The sequence below is a fragment of the Betta splendens genome, chromosome 22, assembly GCF_900634795.4.
Source record: "Betta splendens chromosome 22, fBetSpl5.4, whole genome shotgun sequence".
NCBI lineage: Eukaryota > Metazoa > Chordata > Actinopteri > Anabantiformes > Osphronemidae > Betta > Betta splendens.
Window position 1 is genome coordinate 11,444,284 of NC_040900.2, and position 20,344 is coordinate 11,464,627.

The 20,344-nt window shown below is 45.8% G+C and overlaps 1 long non-coding RNA gene across 1 annotated transcript; it reads right to left on the minus strand.

Annotated features, from left to right (window-relative positions):
* Positions 1-12,627: 12,627 nt before the first annotated feature.
* Positions 12,628-14,713, minus strand: LOC114848366 (uncharacterized). The gene is made up of 3 exons (XR_003784428.3): positions 14,533-14,713; positions 13,866-14,332; positions 12,628-13,435 (listed from the first exon to the last, which is right to left on the minus strand). It is a non-coding gene; the product is annotated as an uncharacterized LOC114848366 (long non-coding RNA).
* Between the last annotated feature and the right edge of the window lie 5,631 nt (positions 14,714-20,344).

Consider the following 20,344-nt stretch of genomic DNA (forward strand, 5'->3'; position numbering starts at 1 on the left):
GGGAGTCGCAAGAAGATTCTCTGGCCAGCATCGTCTCTTATTTTTTGTTCTGTGTCTGCTTTTTTTCTTTCTCTCCCGTTAGCGTGAGCTTTTGTTGTTTGTTTTCTTTTTGTCTTTTTTCTTTTTTTTTTTTTTTTTTTTTTTTTTGGTGTTGTTCTTTTGTTTTTTTGGTGTTTTTTTTTGTGTTATTTTTTTTTTTTATCTGTTTTAGTTTACGTTTTTGGTTTTTTTTTCTGTGTCCCCACCCCCCCCCCCCCCCCACCCCCCCCCCCCCCACCCACCGCCCCCCCCCCCCCCCCCCCCCCCCCCCCCCCCCCCCCCCCCCCCCCCCCCCGCCCCCCCCCCCCCCCCCCCCCCCCCCCCCTCCCGCCACCCCCCCCCCCCCCCGCCCCCCCCCCCCCCCCCCCCCCCCCCCACCCCTCCCACCCCCCCCCCCCCCCCCCCCCCTCACCCCGCCCCCCCCCCCCCCCCCCCACTCACCCGCCACCTTCTCCCTTTCTCTGTTCTCCTCCCCCCCCCCACACAACACACACAGCCCACACCCCACACATATGCAACACAGCACACACCCACACACACCACACCACCCACACACACTCACACACCACACAACACACACATATTTTTTAGTCTTTTTCCCTTTATCCATTCTCTACTTTTAGCCTTTGTTTTTCGTCCTCTCATTTATCCTTCCCTTTTATAGACAGAACCCAGAGGGAACCAGCCCAGACCAACAGTCATCTTCAGCCTTCTTCTCCTCCTCCTCCCACGTTTGTCCGTTATTTTTCCGATCATATCTTTATTACAGGTTATAATTTCAAATCGTTTTAAACAAACTTGATTTATACCGCTATTCTCGTAACCTACAGCCCCCCAGTCGCGACGGCGGTTCATTTCATTTAGAGGATTTTTAATTGAGGCTGGAGAAATGATAAAGCAAATGATGTTATGAGCGTGAGCGATGCGTCAGGCTAAATCTAATCCCGCCGTGGCGGGTTTGGGCTGGGTGGGGTGGCGGGGCTTATTATCTGAAGCAGTAAGAGGTGCAGGTTTTGCAGGAAATAGAAATTCGCTCAAATGGGAGGAGAATAGATGAAAACTACAGAGGTGGTCTTTCTGCTTACATTGATTATTTTACATCTGGGCAAAATTGACCTGAAATCTCATCCAGTCCATTCGGGCCCTGCTTCGTCCACTACCTCCCCAGTGCCGTCTGTGACGGCTTGTTTTGAAATGCCCCCTCAAAGAAGCATCTGCCAGTGTTTTCTTGGGCTAACTGGGATCTCATTAGCAGGCAGACTGTTGAGGACCTTCTCCATCTGTCGCGCCCAAGCTGCACACATTTACCGTGCTCAGCACAACCACAGCGACATCGAGCCTGTAGGCAGCGCAGGGAATAACAAACCCAGCACCCTGTGAGTGTATGGTGTGAGACAGTTGTGTAATAACACTTTAGATTTGATCAAAGTATAAAGATTTTTTAAATATGAAGATGGAGCTCTGTGATATGAGTCAAAACCGGATGTGTGGATGCACAAACATAAGAAAATGTGCTTAGAGGAAGACAACAAAAAAGAAAACCTACGAAGTACGACGAACACAGTAACACACACGTGATTTTTTAAATGCACACATTACACCTTACTTTCACTCCAAAACATCTGCTTTTTAAAATTAACTTACCTTTGACAAAGAATCAGCGTCAATACAGTGAGACACAACATCGGCGGTTTTGTTGTAGGTGGATTGTTATGTGATTGTTCCCCAGTGAGGGGTGGAAGCCACGAACCCCGTGGAGTTAATCCGCACTCCACGGGACAGAAAACCTGCAATCCTTTGTGCTTTTCACTGAACAAAGGAGTGTTTTTGAAAACGTTGTTGTAGCGCTATGAGCCTCAGCTTCACCTTCGCACTTTTTGTGTGTTTTTTTCTGCCTGAAACAAACACAGGCTGGTTGGATGAGACGCATGTTGCTTAATACGCAATTCCGGGCTTATCTCCTACGTGTATTTGTATCCTGCTATTGTAATATTATATAGATGACGATACAGTTTTACATATGGTGCATTATGGAGGAACGTGTGATCTACAACACAATTTTTTCTCAATGCACTAAAATAAATCCATAATGTAAATATCCTAATAAGACCAATGAATATTATAATCAAGGAATAATTGCATTTCCATGACTTTTTCACCTTAGCTTCACGTGGCAGAAAAAACCCAGTGCTGCCACTGTGACGCGCTGTCGTCCCCATGCGGCACAATAGCAGAGTAGCGCTTTCCCCATTCACTGCGGGGATTTACATACACGAGGGGACGACACACACTATATCTGTCCTGGATGCGAGAGACTTTTCTCCAGTCATGCTTGAAAATGATTTATGGAATGGTGAAAGGGCTGGAGCACATCGAGAGGGGATAGAGGAGTCAGAAACGTGTAGGCCTGCTGAGAATGCAATGAGGTTAGCTTGAGTGACAGTCAGCCTGAAGGGTCCCGTGGAGACAAAGGTGAGATCTAAAGGTGGTGTAGTTGTACTTTAGTACATGCCGACAAAGTCAAGGAGGCTCTAAATATTCAACTTAATATTAACTGGTTTTACAGTCTGTGACCTCCTCACACTGAAAGTTATGGCAGTGACAGAAAAATGGTCTGCATGAGAGAATGTACAATGATCTCATATATAAAGCCACAGATGCTTATGCCTGGGGGGTGTGAAGTGTTATCATTAACTGATTGAACTCACTGTAGATGCAGTAGGTGCAAACACCACAAAGTGAGATTTTTGCGACCCTTCCATGCGGTCACATGCGTGAAGAGCGTTTGGTTCGCTAACGTCCTAAGAGAAACGCAGGTTTATCATCTCATCAAACCTGCGCTCTGCCAGGCTTCATTCCCGTTAAGTTCCATATAAGGTTGTGGTTTGGTGAGATGGAAGGATGCTGATGCTGATGCAGGTCTACCCCTTGACAGTGCATTTCGGGGAAATTCAATTCATGTAACATCAAAGGGATGACACTGTTGGTGGCACTTCATCGGTTCGATTCAAAGATGGATTCCCATTCAATGTAACGCGGCGTTTTTTTCGTGGATTGTGAAGGGATCGAGACTTCGAAACATCTGCATCAAGATTCCCAACCTTTTTTGATCTGATGATGGACCTGTAATAAACTTTGCAAAAATTATGTAGTAATTCGCTTCCAATCAAAGCTTTATTGATCGTGCGTGGGGCAGATTTACAAGCACTATTCTTTGACTGCAAAACTATTTTAGTTTCATGTGAAGCTTTAGAGGCAACAAATCTCCAAAAGAGGGAGTTTAACCTAAATACATATAACTGCAGATTCGGTCTAGAGGAGACAAAGAAATGCAGTAATTGAAATGCTTAAAGGTGACCTCCCTTCAAAGCTCGCTATCATTATTCGCCAGTGAGTTGTCAGAGTTTTTATAATCAACCCAGACCACTTAATAGTCCAAGGAGTTTTTTTTGCAAGAAGATTCGTAATCCGATTGTCAATCACAAAGCAGAACCCGTTGATATTGGGATATTTTTGCTCAAATTAACGGACACCGTAGTGAAAGCACCTGCGGATGTGACGCCAATTACTTTTTCTTATCATTGCACAGTTTAGTGATGGTGTTTGTTCTGATTATTTTAGACACAGCAATCAAACTTCCTGCTAATCTTGTGTGTAAAAATTCTGATCATGCACCCAATATGTATTTAAAAGTGAGGTGTGAGATGTTTTTGTGTTCGCCTTCCAACTACAGCAGTGTTGTAATCATAGATGCAATTCTAACAATGAACCAACGCAGAAACATTCAACAACTGAGTACAGGAATTAAACTAACCATAAGATTTACAACACAGTTCAGATGATTCGCAACATCAAAGGCTGATCTCCATTTGTACCCAAGCCGTGTTGCACAGATAGAAATAAAGAAATATGGTACTAGTTGCTTTAAAATTATCCGTAACTTTTGACCCAAACTATCGTATAAAATAGAAACGACTTTAAAATCACACAATCACTTTAAAAACAACCTATTCTATGTTTCACCCTAACCCACGGAAATCACACAGAGATTAGTTTTTCATTAGAACAATCATTTTTATTGCATTTTTCAAGCTAGAGACCTTGATGTCTTTTATCGTGTTTTTGTAACACAGTGTAATGTCTGACACCACTAATGACAGCAACAGTGGAGAGGAAAAACTCTCCTCCAGCAAGAAACAGCAAGACAGAGAAGATAACGGAACAAGAACAATCACACAGAGCAAAGTAGGATGGTCGGACCAGGGAACTTGAACATGGACAAGGATGGTCGGATCCGCACCTGCATGTCACAGCGACACGAGTCTGATGATACCTGTAGGTGAGGACAGAGGTGGGGGAGAGAGAGGGAAAGCACAACTACTGTAGATTACGACAAGGTTATTTAAACATAGAACCATTAATGGTGGTCTATTGGTGGAAGTAATAGAAAATAACGGAGCTCAGTGTTTGAATTAGTTCCACAGCAGTCTGTGTCTACTGCAGCTTTAACTATAGATTGGTTCCTGTGACTACCAATCATTGCCATGACCTGAACCTCTCTAACTATAAGCGTGATCACAAAAGGAAGCTTTTAAGCCTGATCTTAAAGGAGTCCCATATCATACTTTTCATTCTAAAAATATTAACTTTAAATGTCTCAGTAGGTCTCTGTAAATTTTTCTCCCATAAAACCCTGTAGATCGTCCACACTGGCCCCTGTCAATGTGTTGGTTTTCACTCCCTCAGCAAACGCTGTGTTTTCCTTGGGCGTGCGCAAGCGAAGCCTGCTCACCACACCTCTGTGCGTCAGCGCATACCTTTTTGTTGGTGTGTTTTTTTTTAATATTGGCTCCATGGGGATACGAGCCCCGCACGGTTACGATACAATAGGTGGCAAGGGTAGTGGACATTGAGAATTGCAATCCCACCCGCAAATCCTCCACAGAAGAGAAGGACCCACTACAGTACTGCACGACGTTAGCCACAGCTAGTTCGTAGCGTAGTGGAACCATACTTCTACGATCCGCAATCTGACCCGAAGCTGAAGAGGAGGCTGTTGAAAGTCTGCCACATTTCGGTGATGCAGATGTTGGTCTCATTGGTAATTTTCGCTTTACTTCATTTAATGTTTAATGTAATTGCAAGTGACTATCGGTTGCACTGCTAAATGGCGTGTGCAGCTTCCAATATTCACAACACGACTTCCTGGAAAACTCTCGTTAATAATGCAAACGAAACGCTACTTTAGCTTACATTAATAACAAATAAATAAGTTTGAAGCATAGCTGAAATAATATAAAACATTTACATTTTACACATTTCACTGTTTTTTTGTCTTACTTGTGCTGCTGCTCTGACCTAATTTTTATTTAAAAAATGTGCATTAATATTTAGAGCAATCACTGCAATGACCTCTGGGAACAAAAAGCATTGGTTCAAATTATTATGGACCTACCTTTTTTTACTCTGCTTTTACTATGTTTTTTTGTCATTCAATGATAAACCTGACAGTAATATTCTCGGTATCTAAATTGTTACAGGTATCTAGTCTAAACAGAGGCTCTGAGCTGGTGGCTGAGGATTCCTGGGGTGAAGAATCTGAGTTGCCACACCGTCTTCATTCTTCTTCATGCTTGGGTTGTAGATGACGGCAGTTTCCTGAATGGATAAAACACTAAACCTTGTAGTATGATTGATGTAAGACCACCCTGTAGAATACTCCTTTACCATTTTAGTAAAATGTGGTTTGTTGTGAGGCAACACTCATAAGAATTTTTTAAAACTTTTAGATATATTATAATGTGTTTTATTTATGGCCCTTCCAACTTTATACTTCCATATTTAGAAGAGAAAAACATGATTTCAATACTATGATTTCCTAAATAAACGTGTTGTCCCCTTCAGAAACCAGAGTTAATGAAAATACATAATAGTTAAGCCAACTTTATTGTAAACCAAAAAATACACCACTACTCCAAAGCTAGAAACAGAACCAACAAGCTGTTAATCTCACACACTCCAATGTGCAATGTATAGTACTGGAGTTAATAGACGTCTGGGGGTTTGAGGACTAAGGATAAGCTTTCTGCAAGGGCCCTGCAGAGGACATTCAGAAAGTAGGGTAAACAGGGAGATGTGGTGGATCCCTTGTTCCATCACTATTTGGAAGACTTGCGCGGAAGCAGTCCTCCTACCAGATGGAAGCTGTGGCGTCCTCACCATCACCCATCGTCAAAACAAAAGGTAGGCCATCATAATTGTAGATTAGTGTAAATGTTCATTATTATGTAGGTCAAAACCTTCTCTAATGTCGAACACACAAGACCAGACACAATTAACCAAACAGAGGAACAGGCCTGTCTGTGCTAAACAACAGATAAACAGTTGTTACAATACAAATATAAATCTAAACGTAAATATACCAATTAAATCTTTATACCTAGCTTACTGTGTACATACAAACTTACATACCTTCACTCCTGAGCTGGGCAGCAGATGTCTGTGTCAACAGTCTGCAGTGATTTATCTGTTTACAGCCTCCTTGCATGTGGGCCAACTGGGATGTGGCTTCCCTACATTATAGAAAGACTGTTCTTTACTGTAATTGTATTGGTCCTACAAATATAATGGCTATGGTACCAGCTGTAGGTTTTACTGGACCAATAAGCAGCATTATTGTAGAGATTGACTAATTAGCAACTAAGCCTTGAAACCAACACCGTAATCATTCCACTAATCATTTAGAATTTGATAGAACAACAATGACATAACCCCAAATCCAAGTTGATTTAGGCTGTGATACCGGACGGTGTGAATACAAACACAACCGCGTTCATCTGCAGGTTCTTTTTGTAGGCGATCGACCACTGTAGCTCTAAAGTGCAAAGGCCTAAAGGCATGCTAACGGCTAACTGCAAGACACCAAACCTGACGCAGCACGTCAAACAGGACAAAAGCTCGATCCACCCTCTTCCTGCCTGTTCCTTCGATCGAATCCCATCGCTATTAGCCTGTTCCCCACACAGGTGTGTGCTTGCAACCAACTTCGAGTAGCACATTTTGAAAGGACAAAGGCTCGGTTGACCTCCCTGTAAGCCGTTAGCGCGCTGCGACTTATCTTGTTCCAACATAACCCAACTAACATATTTAGATATCACAAGTTTCAATCACAAACTTACTACAAAACTACAGCGAGCTAGATCCACACCGCTTCCTGTCTTCTCCGCTGGAGGGCGATAAAGATCAGCTGTTCCCTCGCAGGTGTAAGTGATTAGCAGAAAAAGGACAGACCTAGACCGCACCGCCTCCCTCCTGTTCCGCTCGATTCCTTTGCCATTGCTTTTCTCCACAACAGGTGTGTGGCTGCAGAGCCCACTAGCACATTTTGAAGGGGAACAAAGGCTCGGTCGACTGGCTGTAGCCGTTAGCATATCTCGCGTATTAACTTGACTCACACATAGGTTACTACATTTTAAGACGGACAAACTAACATTTTAAAACATTACAAATAGCCAAAGCATGTACTTACTTCAGTGAGTGATGACGGACTTTAGAGGAATAGGTCCTTTTTTTTCCAACAGGAGCCCGTGAAACAAATCCAGCATTGTATCCGCACCCTCGTTTGAAAGCACATACTAATAAATGCTGAGGCAGTGTTTCCTGCCACCGGTCCCTTTTAAAAATACAAGGTCACCCACAAGGTCCTCACTGTTAATCCCTCTTTGCTGTTAAATTTGTAATCATAGACTTTATTGTTGTCTAAATCCCCACCTTAATAACAGAATCTTTTCCTAATTGGTGCCTCACGCTGTCTTTGGTGCGGCCGTGCTTTTGCCGTTTTTCTTCCTTTTTCAGTTCACCGGTGAGTGACCAAGGGGGGAATGGCGGAAGTCCTAGTTTGGTTCGGGGAGCACCCTTGTGGGGGTGGTGTGGTTCAGGATTTGCAAGGAGAACTTTTAACCATGTATGACGAAACCTGGGGAACGGCCTCTCAGAACGTAGATATCTCTCTCATTGGATGAGAAAATTTACGTTTTTCACAATTTGAAAAAGCAGGAAATGCCTTTCTACGTGCTCAGTGGTGTGTATATGTGACCCATAGATTCATAGGAACGCTCCAAAATGTCTAAAAAGTGGATTTTTGCATGATATGATCCTTTCAGGTGGAGTGTGGTCAGCTTCTCGCCGAACCTGAACAGGGAGCTGTTCGCACAGTTATGATCTATTGTCAATCAAATTCAGCAACTAAGCTCTAAGGACCAGGACAGAAACTAGACCATTGATGCTGAAACAGGAGATCATAAGTGACTCTAAACCAGAGCTGTTTTCTTTCTGTGCCTACTTTAATCTTGTTTTTCCCTGGACAATCCTGACGTGAAACTCTTGTCTCCACCACGTTACTTCCTCACTCAGATCCTTAACTGCCTTTGCTATTACTTTTTCAAGAAGCTTAGAGAAAAAGGGTACATTTGAAAATTGTGACTTTATTTGTCGCTTTATTCCCCTATTGTCTCTTGTGTTCCTCGTATTCTCTTTCGAGTGTCTCCCGCCTATCGCTCGGGTTGTCCTCACGAGTTGTTTGGGTTGCTTATTTTCATAAAATGTTTAAACACAGCCACCTTTAACGCTACCGCTTGTTCCTCTGCGTGTTGTCGCTCGTTCCTTCAACAATTACGCCCACCATTGACGTCTTTCTTGTTTTTCTGTCGTCCCTCGTCCTGTGCTGTAGTACCTTTTTGCGTCGTACATTTTTCTTTACCCCGATGTTAGTTACCACGGAGCTAACCTCTGATTCACTGTCTTCTTCGAGGAGGAGCCCTGTGTCTAACTGTACGTAGACATATTTTGCTCATAGTCTCACTGCTTCCCCCCATCTGCCTGTTTTCTCACTCAGGCCATTTTTATCCTCTGATCTTTTCATATCGGGTGACTGTTCTCTGGTGTTATCTACAAGACCTCGCGGCAGAATCCTCGATTGATGGACACCACATCTGCTTCAAATCTGGCACCGAGCCTAAATTCTCACCTCGCCTTGTCCATGCCACACACGTCCTATTTTCTTCTTACAGGTCTGCTCTCGTGTATAGTCTGTCTAATTTTGATTTTCGTGCTCTTAAACCTTTAACAAGTTTAATAAAGAAAGGGCTCCGCTTTTTAACAATGAGCGGGTTTTGTGCTTCGGAAGGTAACTTACTTTAATACTCTATTACTACCAATAAAAAATCACTAATGTCATGACAAGATCGAGGGTATGGTTAAACGAGAGGTGGCTTCATTAACTGCTTGTAAAACCATAGTGTCCTATAAGGAGTTAAAAGCAGGCTGAGACAGTTACTGTCACACTACATGAATGTTACAAGTCTCTCCCCACTACAAGACTTTATCTGTTACAATACAAACCACAAACTGCTTCTGAGTCTTAGAGTCAGGTGAGAAATGGCAATAACGTGATTCGATAGAATATGATTTTACACTATTAATCCCACAAAGGGTAACAAAGAGATAGAATAACAACAACATTTTAAACTGTGGCAAGAAAACAGAACTGTTTAATACATTTTGATTTAGAAAGAGCACATTGTGATTTAATGGAGGACCGATGGGTGGTTGAAAACACTTTAATCTTGCACACTCTTAACTATAAATATGACCATATTTTGGTAATTACACAACCGTGAAATGATCCACGTGTATAGTTTACACATTGTGTATACTGCAGTGCTGTATTATATAAAGTGAGGAACCGAAAGTATTTGATGTTGTATGTTTGTTCCGCAGTGCAAGACAAGATAATTTATAACAATCATACAATTTAATTTCACATGAATTTTCCTTTTCCCTTCTGTCTCTCAGTGTATGCAAAGAATGCGCCTACAATGAGTTAGACCCCTTCATGATTTCTAAGTGGTGTAAATTAAAAATCACAGGGTGGTTAAATCTTTCTGTTCCTCACTGTTTCTGATGCTTGGTGGTGCAACTTTAGCTAAATTTGGTTAACACCACTGCCTTGTAATTTTCAGGTCCTTGGGGTTTAAGAACCTCCTCTGATTGTACTGCAACAGGGTCTAATATTGTTTCAGTGAGGCTGCAGCATCATCAGGACAATGTTTCTATCATGAGTACGATAAGTGGCTTCTCACTGCAAACCATCTTCTAAAATCTAGCCAACAGTATTATCATCTACGTGTAGTGGAATTAATACAAAGTCAAAATATTATAGCAAACAAGTGTCTAATTGATACTGTTTTCACATCTCATACGCTTTTCATTACACAAACGGTCATTATGTGCTTGTTGAACCTATTGGGCTTGTTTCCTCCCTTCTGAGAAGCATGTGACCGCTTATACACCTACATCCTGCATGAACCGGGCTCGCTGTCAACGTGTGGCCCAGAAGCAAACTGTGAGGTGAGCAGAACCCAGGCGATGCCCTCCCTCCGCATGTTATAACCAGCCGCGCTGCTGGACTCATTACTGCTGTACTCCTGTACGCGGGCGGCTCTTCCCCCTTTCCATTTATTGCTGGTAAACTACGGAGGAGGTGATCATTATGCAACTGGCCTGCACTAACAACATAAGTATAACTGGGTGTCAGGACGAGGGCTTTATATTGTCTTCTCTTGTAGGAATAACGACTACAGGAGATTTACTATTGCAAATACTAGAAACTAAACCTTCTATCAGACATTGTACATATCGTATCAATGCGCGGTCTGTCCTGGACCACCGTGACACCGCTAATGTTATTGTTTCTTCAACCATTGCTGTACTTCAGCAACCCATTACCCTCACACACATCCCGGGCCATTTCTACGCCTCACTTCCAGCATCATCACAGTAATGCTAATAAGAAAGAGTCCAATCTGACCATTGCCGCAAAACGTAATTGACTCCTGCAGTCTCTGGGTAGCAGCAGGGCAGCTTTGCCACTGGCATTATTCTCATATCCAACTTATTACACCAGCCTGTATAAGGTGCTGTAATTTGGCATAGCGAGGCAGTGATTGATGAGGGAACATTTGTATTGAGTCATTAACCCTCAGCACAAAAAAAAACTCCTTAGTCCCCTATAAAAACAGAGCATTGTGGTACAATTTAGACTCATTTGTCCAGATTAAGCCGTGTGTCTGCAGCTGATTTTCAGTGGTTTCCAGTCCTAGACGAATCTGCCTCTCTGTTGGAATTGAAAACCATCGATCTGAGCAAAAAAAAAAAAAAGAGTGAAGTTTTTTTTCAGCTGCTCGTTATCGATCTTACATGTTTTTAAGCCTTTTCCTATAAAATGACACAATCGGAGAAATTTCACAAGAGGAGAGAACGATTTGTGTTTTAAAAGGACAACCAGTTGAGTTAAATACGATTGCCCTCGTATATCAGTTTGAATGAATGAGAAAATAAATCTCTCTTGTTTCATGTAATTCTTCCTTCCAGGGTTATTAATTCTAAGGCTTATGACTTTGTGGATTGTGGCCAATCAACTCTTTGTATTCCAAAAATGATTCTGTTTTTCTGTTTTTTCACTGGAGAGTGGAAACTTTCACACCGGCTCTCTCTGTGAAAACTTCTTTCGAGCATAATTAATTGGACTAGACGAAACCCATGACATCAATGCTGCCCACTAGCAACGTGAAAATATGATCCTACTGTAATTATGTTTAACACATGGAAGTGTGGTGTTAGCAACAGTTTTTTGGGTGTTTGTTGAATCATTGTTTCATCCTAAACGAGCGGAGCGTCCGCCCAGCGATGTTTTTAGGCAAAAGCCTGATTAAAAGCCACAGAGCACTGCCTTTAGCCTGCTGTAAATTTACCCCCCGGCTATAATCATCACCGCGCAGGCCGATGACATCTTTTGGATTGGGCTTTTTTCAGATACCAAACGCCGTGTCAGCACTCACAGTAAGTGGTGTTCCCAGCCCTGTTAATGTCTCCTAAGGCTGCGCGCGTTGCGTCCCCCGCCGCGGCTCCGTGTGCCGTCGCAGTCCCGTTTGGATGAAGCCGTGGTGAACACAACGAATGACCAGCGTTAACGAGGCCGCGGTCTAATGACCCGGCCTCGTAATAGTCTGGATGGACCGTGATTGCTGTTGCAACATGGCAGCGAACCAGTATCATCACGATTTCCTCAATCGATAGGCCGTCTGTAAAAGTCCCCCAAGTGACAAATTTTAACTCTGGGGGGTCTTGGCCCCCGGCTCCCCGTCCTCTCCTTCCGCTGCCGCTGGTTGATGAAAGCAGGAAGGACTCCGCATCTCTTCAGGCGGCCCACTGTGGTTTATTTCTGCCCGTGTACAACGTGCGTTAAAAGCGCTGGCTTGAGAACGGTTTTGTTTCCATGAAGTGGAGTGGACATGGTTTGATATTGGGAGAAGATGAATCAAAGGTAAAGTGCTGCTATAACCCGTATAATAATGTTACAATAAAACATATTATCGAAGCAAACGGGGCCCTTTCTATTAAATCCACTGTCCTTGTCCACAACTGACCAGGACTACAGTTCAAATCCAAGCTGAGTGGGATTTACTTGTCCTGAGGTGTATTGAGAACCAATGCTTTGTGTTGTGATTGTATTTCGCTTTTCGCATTTCACCCACAACGCACAGTACACACATGATACGTGCTGTTTATAAGCCCATAAACATGCTCCAACGTCTGATGAAAGCTTGGCTGGAGTCATATTACCATCTCTTTGCTGCACACGCGTCTTTTAACCTCTATTACTGTACAAACAGTCCTTTATTCCCAACTGATCGAAAACACACACCCAAAACCAACAGAGAACACAAGAAAATTGTAGGTGTCAGTAGCCTGGATCGCAGTAAATATAAGTGATGAGTAAGAGAATAACACGGTGACTTATTGTAGGGGGGAAAGATTGAGGAGTGTGTGGGCGGCGACTGAACCAGAGGGGGGGGGGGGGGGGGTTTATGACCCACGTGTGGCACTCCATCATAGTAAGTGCTCATAGTTTGTGTGCACCTTAGTGTCTAAAAAAGCATGTTTTATAGATGCAACACAAGCAGCATGTGTGCAGGGGCGAGCGAAGGCTCTCTCTCTCTCTCTCTCTCTCTCCCTCTCTCTCTCGCCAGCGTAACACGCATCGGTGGCGTTTCCATGGATCTGCCTGCGTGAGAGGATCACCGGCGCTGCCCAGCAGCGCAGCGCTGCGTTCGTGGCCCGCGGCAGCCCGTTACAGTCAGGTTTTGGGCCCCGTGGGTAGCGGGCTTCGCCAGCCGCCGACAGACAGTCAGCGTCCGTGCGGACGGCTCACATGTTGATGTGTGCCACATCCCTGTTCTCACGCTGATCGACAGCTCAGGTCAACACTCAGCTGGGAGGCGACAGGTTAAGGTCGAGGCGGTACCTGTAGGTGCGTGCAGTCGTTTGTAGCAGCTGCCTGGAATGAGATGCAAAGGTCAGCTTCCTTCTCTCTCTCTCTCTCTCTTTTACACAAACACACACAGACAGATTCACTTTAAGGCCGTAACATCACAAGTTGTAGGTTGCCTCCACAAGCAGCTGATTGATTCCGCACAGCGTCGTCAGACATGAATTGTAATGATTACATGGAAATGCTTTCGCCAGCCTGAAAACGGAGTCTGTCTTTCAACGGCACAACGCTGAACAGCACGAGTGCACAATGGCTCACAACAATAGGGGTCCACGTCTGAAGCCGCACGTTCCAGTGTGAGAGACCCACATGCCTCCGCAATCCCCACATGACGCGTGTGATTAGCCCGGCAATAAACCAGCGCTCTGAGCGGTCGGAGCCGCTGCGCTAAAATGCGCGGAGGCATCCCCGTAATTGCACATGAACGCCAACTTACCCGCTGTGACTCGAGGGACGCCGAGGCAGCCGAGAACGAGCAGGACAAATCTCTCCATATTTCGACCGCTCGGACGACGTGCGGTCCCATTTACTCTGGCCGGGGGGCGCCGCGTTCGCCGCCGGGGCGCTGCGCCCCGTGTCGAGCCGCACGGCGTCCGCGGCGGCTCGTGCGCGTCGCCTCGCCTGGCAACGACGCGAACAAAGGCGGGCTCCTCGGCGTGCGGCCGTTCAGCACCTCGGACAGCGGCACCGGCGACGGCGCCTCCGCTCGCTCACCGGCAGCTCCGCGAGCCCCCCGCACGCGACCGGCCGCCAGACGGGGAGCAGCTCCACACTAGCGACCGCTCCCGAGCCCGGCGTTGTTTATATGCGTCGTCGGTCCTCCAACTGCGCTCCAGAGCGCCCGCTCTTCTTCTACTGCTGCCACTGGTGCTGCTGGAGGGGGTGCTCGGCGCCGCTCGGCCGCTGCAGACATAGTGAAACGTGCTGACTTTGTATATGAGCCTGAAGTGTCACTACCTGCCCAATGGAGGCTTTACGTGCGAGACTCCCACTGAATAACTAATACACGTGAATACGAGGAATAGAAGCTGAAATATAAAATAAAACTTATTTCCTATGGAGTTGTGTCCTACTTTTAGTATTCTTGCTCTATTTTTTCTTACCACTTCAGTCCCGCACATTTCAAAGCGCCTTCACGCTACGCCAGCTGTAATAATTCAGGGCTCCAGAAGCGGAGCAGCCGGGGCCGAGCTCGGCGGATCCAGTGCAGAGCCGCCACCGGGAGCCCTTCCTTCCTCTCTCTCTCTCTCATCCTCCTGCCTCACGTGCCCACTCGCTGAGGCACTGCTCCGAATTACTACTACCCACTCGTCGATTAAATATGCATATAACACTGACCCACGCAAACAGTCTCCCGCGAGAAGGGAGACGCTGCTCTAAACGCACGTGCCTTTTGACCTCACCCCCCCCCCCACTCCCGTTCACAGGGAGCGCGCGCTGAGGCGCCCGGAGCGGCGCGTGAAGTCGCACAGTACAATACCTGATGCGGACCTGAAGGTTTCCAGGCTATGTCTGCGTGCGGGATGCGTCGGTCCCCGAGACGGGCGGGCCGCCACCGTCCACTGTGTGCGTCCCTAAGAGAGTTCCCCCCACCCGCTGTGAGCCTCGGTTCACAGCATGGCGCCTCTGACGCGCTTCGTGAGGAGCGCTGTCGGCGCCTGCCGGGGTTATTGGGCATTGTTTGCGTGCTTCACTCTCCGGTGGGCTCCAGATCGCTCCCTTCATCTGTGTGCGTGTGTGGGGAAGTGTGGAGGGGGAGGGGGGGGGGGCAGTGAACGGATACATGTATGAGGCTGTCACTATCACCTCTCACTGTAATGTGTCTGCTGAGCAGCTGCAGCAGCAGTGAAAACATTACTGTGGTCAGCAAAGGGCACAAAAGTGCATGTTCTTCAAGTATGAACATAGTGAAGCTGTGTCATAAACACATGGTTACTTCAGGGCCACACTCACCAATCTCTTTGAATTATTCTAGACTATTATCTCAGTATTTTTTGTATATAATATTACTGGGGCTGTTTTCTGACTGGGATAGGATGATGCCACCTGGTCCATCACACTACACTGATTGTGATCCTGGTCAACCTGATTCCATCTGATTCCATCCTGATTCCATCTGATTCCATCCTGATTCCATCCTGATTCCATCTGATTTCATCCTGATTCCATCTGATTCCATCCTGATTCCATCTGATTCCATCCTGATTCCATCTGATTCCATCCGGATTCCAACCTGATTCCATCTGATTTCATCCTGATTCCATCTGATTCCATCCTGATTCCATCCTGATTCCATCTGATTTCATCCTGATTCCATCTGATTCCATCCTGATTCCATCCTGATTCCATCTGATTCCATCCGGATTCCAACCTGATTCCATCTGATTTCATCCTGATTCCATCTGATTCCATCCTGATTCCAACCTGATTCCATCTGATTCCATCCTAATTCCATCTTCCAGACGATATGATTAACGATGAAAAAACTAACAGAAAAGAGCAGCAGGCACAGCTGAGGCAGATTTCCCTCATTCATTTTAAAGGCAACACCAATGAATTGTCAACAGTTTCCGAACTGTTGGGGCATCTCTCCCCGAGATCTGTGGGCCAACACAATGTTAATGGCCTTTAAATACAGCACTCAGCAAACACATAAAGGACTCTGCCCAAGTGAGTCATTTGCTTGTGGAAATTGGCCCCACTGATACCTTTACAGCCGTTTACATGAGATGCAGATCAAGCAGAAAAGCTGCAGTAAATCTAATGTCTTTATGGACACCTAGTATATGAACTAGTTCATATATGCTCTTCTGAATTGAGTCCTGGTGGAGGAAGATGTTTATCTCAGTGTGTGCCTGTGTGTACAGCTTTTGTATGGTCCCTCTAATCATTTTTCAGTATGTGCAGGCCGGGGGGCTGTGAAGCGGAACATTAGTCTAAAGTTGGAGAAGTTACGCTCAGATTATGCACTCTTTGAAGTGTCCCCCTGCTAATGTTGTCCTCCCTTCCTGCTAATGTGACGTGTGCCAAGTTTGTAACGCCTGAAACGCACCAGCAAACAAAAGGTAAATGTGAATGACATTTGGAGGAGCAATCACTGGCTCAATCACTGTTACTGTACACAATCAGCCAGTTGGTCCTGTAGCATTCGCAGAGATCCTTGTTCAGTGACTTCAATGTATTGATTTGAATCCATCTTAATCAGCAGGTCTGACTGCAAGGAGACAAAAATTGTGGAAGACGATATGAAAAGTTTAAATTTCAGCATTGGCCTCTGCAGCTCTGGGATCATTAGCCCGTGGTGGTCGGGCAGTTCAGACGCGTTGTTATGCATTTAATTTGAAACGGCTGAGGCATGAAGCCCGGCCATTATCGCTTCACGGCACAAAGGGAGAGCCCGGGCTGACCAAGCACCGCGGGCCACAGAGGATTAACGAAACAGCCCCAAACAGAACCTCATTCGGCGTTTTTGTGTTAGAAACAGAACGAAGCGGCAACTAGGACGAGCCAGCATGAATATTTTACACGCCTCAGTATTTCCTGACCTCTTCCCCACTTTAAAACGAGCTGGGATTAAGGCTTGCGGCAGGTTGTCCGGAGGTGAGGACGAGGACCAGGAGGAGGATTCCGAGGAGCGCGGCGGCGACGGGGATGAAGGAGGGAGGAAGCGGGACACAGGCTTTTGTTACCGGTTCCTTTTGATAGGACTTGGATTGTGGCCCAGTAGTGAGCGGCGCTGGCAGGAGAAGGTGCGACTCAGCCCAGAGGAGGAGTGGAGCGGGATTCAACCCCCCCCCCCCCCCCCCCCCCCCCCCTCCTCCTCCTCCTCCACAGCCTTTAATGTTTGACTGGCACACACCGTTGACACGTTCGTAGCTCTCGGATGATTGAGTTCCTGCTCGTAATCCCATTACGATGCCGCGGATTCAGAGTTTATTATAGGCTTCCGTCTAAAAACGGAGAGAATCTCCACCGGCGGCTGCTCGCTGACTTGAAGCTTCCTATTAGCCAAAACATAAAGCGGCTGTGTTTTAATTACAGCAGCAGCAGACCAGAAGCACACAACCAGCTCCGACTGACAAAAACCAAGATTATCGCTCGGGTCGACGTTCCGGCCTGTTTGATGAACAGCCGTTTCGTTTGCCGGCGAGCTTTGCCGAGACGTGAGACGGCAAACGTCTGTTGGATGAGACGCAGCAGAGGATCGCGGGGTCGGAGCGGCTTCGCGCTGCGCGACGGGCGCGCGTCAACAGGGGAAACCGGGCCTCGGCACAGGCTGGAACGCAGCCGCCGGAGTCCGAGAAGCTGTCGACGTGAATAGCGAATGAAATAATATGATGCGATAGATTCAATTCACTTAGAAGAAGAAATATTGAGCAGTCACTGCACAGACGCATTGCTTAGAATGCACCACTTTAAAGTAATGATGCTTTCTCATGTCACGGGTTTCTGCACCAGACTTCTCACTGTAACACATTTCTGCTTCAGGGCGTTGTTCAGGGACACTGACCCCTGACCCCTGACCTCTGACCCTGGAGTGTATGCTGCTGTGCTACATGTGCTACATGTGGGCCTGATAGAAGAAGCCAGGTCAGGGGTACGATTACAGTCATATACGTCCCTCTCTCACCTCTGTCTTTGTCTCGGCCTCCACATCCTCTGTGTTTGACCCAGTCAGGGGAATTATAGGCTCATTAATGATCTGCAAGAACATCTAATCTCTTGACTTCTGCTTGGGTTTATTCCTCCTTTTAATATTATCTTTACTTCATCATCACCGACTTTTGGCACAGCTCTATCTATACATTTCCACTTTATCTCCACTTTTTGCTTTGTAATGTTTTTTAAATGGCTTTCTGATACCATCTTGGAGTCTTTAAGTGTCTGCCTATATGAGACACAGAGATTTAGAGCAGGTCTCTGGGTCCAGGCTCCTGAGTCTATTCATGCAGGCAATCATGCAGTCCACCCAAATAATGACCACCATGAATCAGCCCATGAATTAGACAGTCAATAGATTCAGCAACACGGTTTTGCACTTTTGCCTTTAACTACCTCTACGAGTGGATGATAAAACTATAGAGCAGGCTGTGTGTGGGATTGGATGTCATAGGCTCCTGCGCTCTTGGTTAGAGCTCAATGGTTTGATTTGGTGGAACAGTTAAAGTGGAGCGGGACTCTTTCTTCCCTTGGTGGAGAAGTCAATTTAATTGAACATGTTTTGCATCAGAGGGCACAAAGCTGTTTTTTTGGGTAGGTGTTGCAGGCTTTGCTGAAATAAAGCTTTTTGACTCCTGCTGCAGCACCTGCTCATCAAGACTGTAATCTCTACATGAAGGAGGAAGAGTTAATGTTCACTTTGGGAGGTGAAGGAAACGAGTTGCCTGTTGCCTGTGTTTGTAGAATGTTCTAAAAAATAATAGGTAAAAACAGTTTAATTGGCTTTTCATTTTATATTTGTTCAAGCAGGAATACCCTCATATTACAGACATAGGTTCTAAATGACTAGAAGTACAAATAAACTGCTAGAGCAGCTGTGGTAATTCTCTGTGGGAGTGTCAACGTTCTACTTCGCTCTACTCTAATCCAACATCCAAGCAAAACTGAGGACTTGCAAATGATCCTGTGTTCCATCCATCTGCTGTAGAAGCGTGATGATGATCTGAGATGGAACAAGCGAGGCAGATCCAGAGAGGCCCCTCAGCATCTGGCTTCTGCTGCTCTGACTCTTGATCTCTAGCAGGATTCAGGCTCCAGCAATCCAACAAAGCACTCAGCAGAGCCGCAGCCACGGCCAGGAAATAGAAGACTCCGTCTCATCCATCATCCAGCGCTGGTTGATGAGTATTCATAAAGCAGGGGGAGTGGTGAAAGCGGCATTGTCAGACATGACTTGAGGAACTGGGAGGACAGGGCTGCCTTTTGTCAGGCTCGTGTGTGTGGGTGTGTGTCATAACGTGAGCATGTGTAGACGTAAAAACAGAAAGACGTGGTGGAAGCGCACAGTCGACAAGCGCCTCAGTGGTTCGTGAGAGGAAAGAGGTCACTGAGTCCTTGCTCCTTCACTGACAGCTCGTTTTTCAGCTTTTTCCTTTAGTCTCACATCTCACTGACCCTTTTTTAATAATAAATACAGGAAGTTAGACAACTTTATCTGGAATTATAATAATTCTATTTAAAATGAATCTTTAAGCACCTTAAACACAATGAAAAAGAATACAGAAACATCAATGAAATAAAAAATAAGTTGAAACTAATGACGGCACCTGTGGAAGAATCTGAAAAATAAAAGAGAAGTAATTTTTTCAAAATAAGATGCATTCTAAACTCAGAAGAGGGCAATAAGCCACAGGTTGTAACCAGCTATCATTTTAAGGTTCCTCCCAGCCCCATAAATACCCACATGTGTACATACACACGCATAATGAATGCACTCATTATAAGCGGAGGACTGGTTTCAGTGGGGACGGGGCTCAAACAGGGAAATAAAAGTAAATTACAGCACCGGGGGAACAGGAGTGTGCTCTGCATGTTGCAGCGTAAGCAGGAGCGTGGGTGGACTTACAGCACAGCACCGGCTCCAGGAGCACAATCACCTACATGTGCTGCTGGGTGATGTAGTGGCACTGTCACAACCAGCCCTCCTGCTGAGCGGATACTTCAGAGGTTAAAACCACTTCAATGACATGCACCCACGTAAATAAAACGCCCACTCCACGCAGGAGTGGAAGTGGAGACGCACCCTCTGACTGTGCTTTTTCTGCAGCGTGACTGGGACTGGGTCAGTGAATCAAGTGAAGCGGCATCTGCACACACGCCGTGTCTCTGGCAGCAAAATTCCCATCATCCCTTTCACCTGTCAGTCAGCGGGGCTCTCAATTAAACTAAGCACCGGTCTCTAAGGACGCTTCGCTC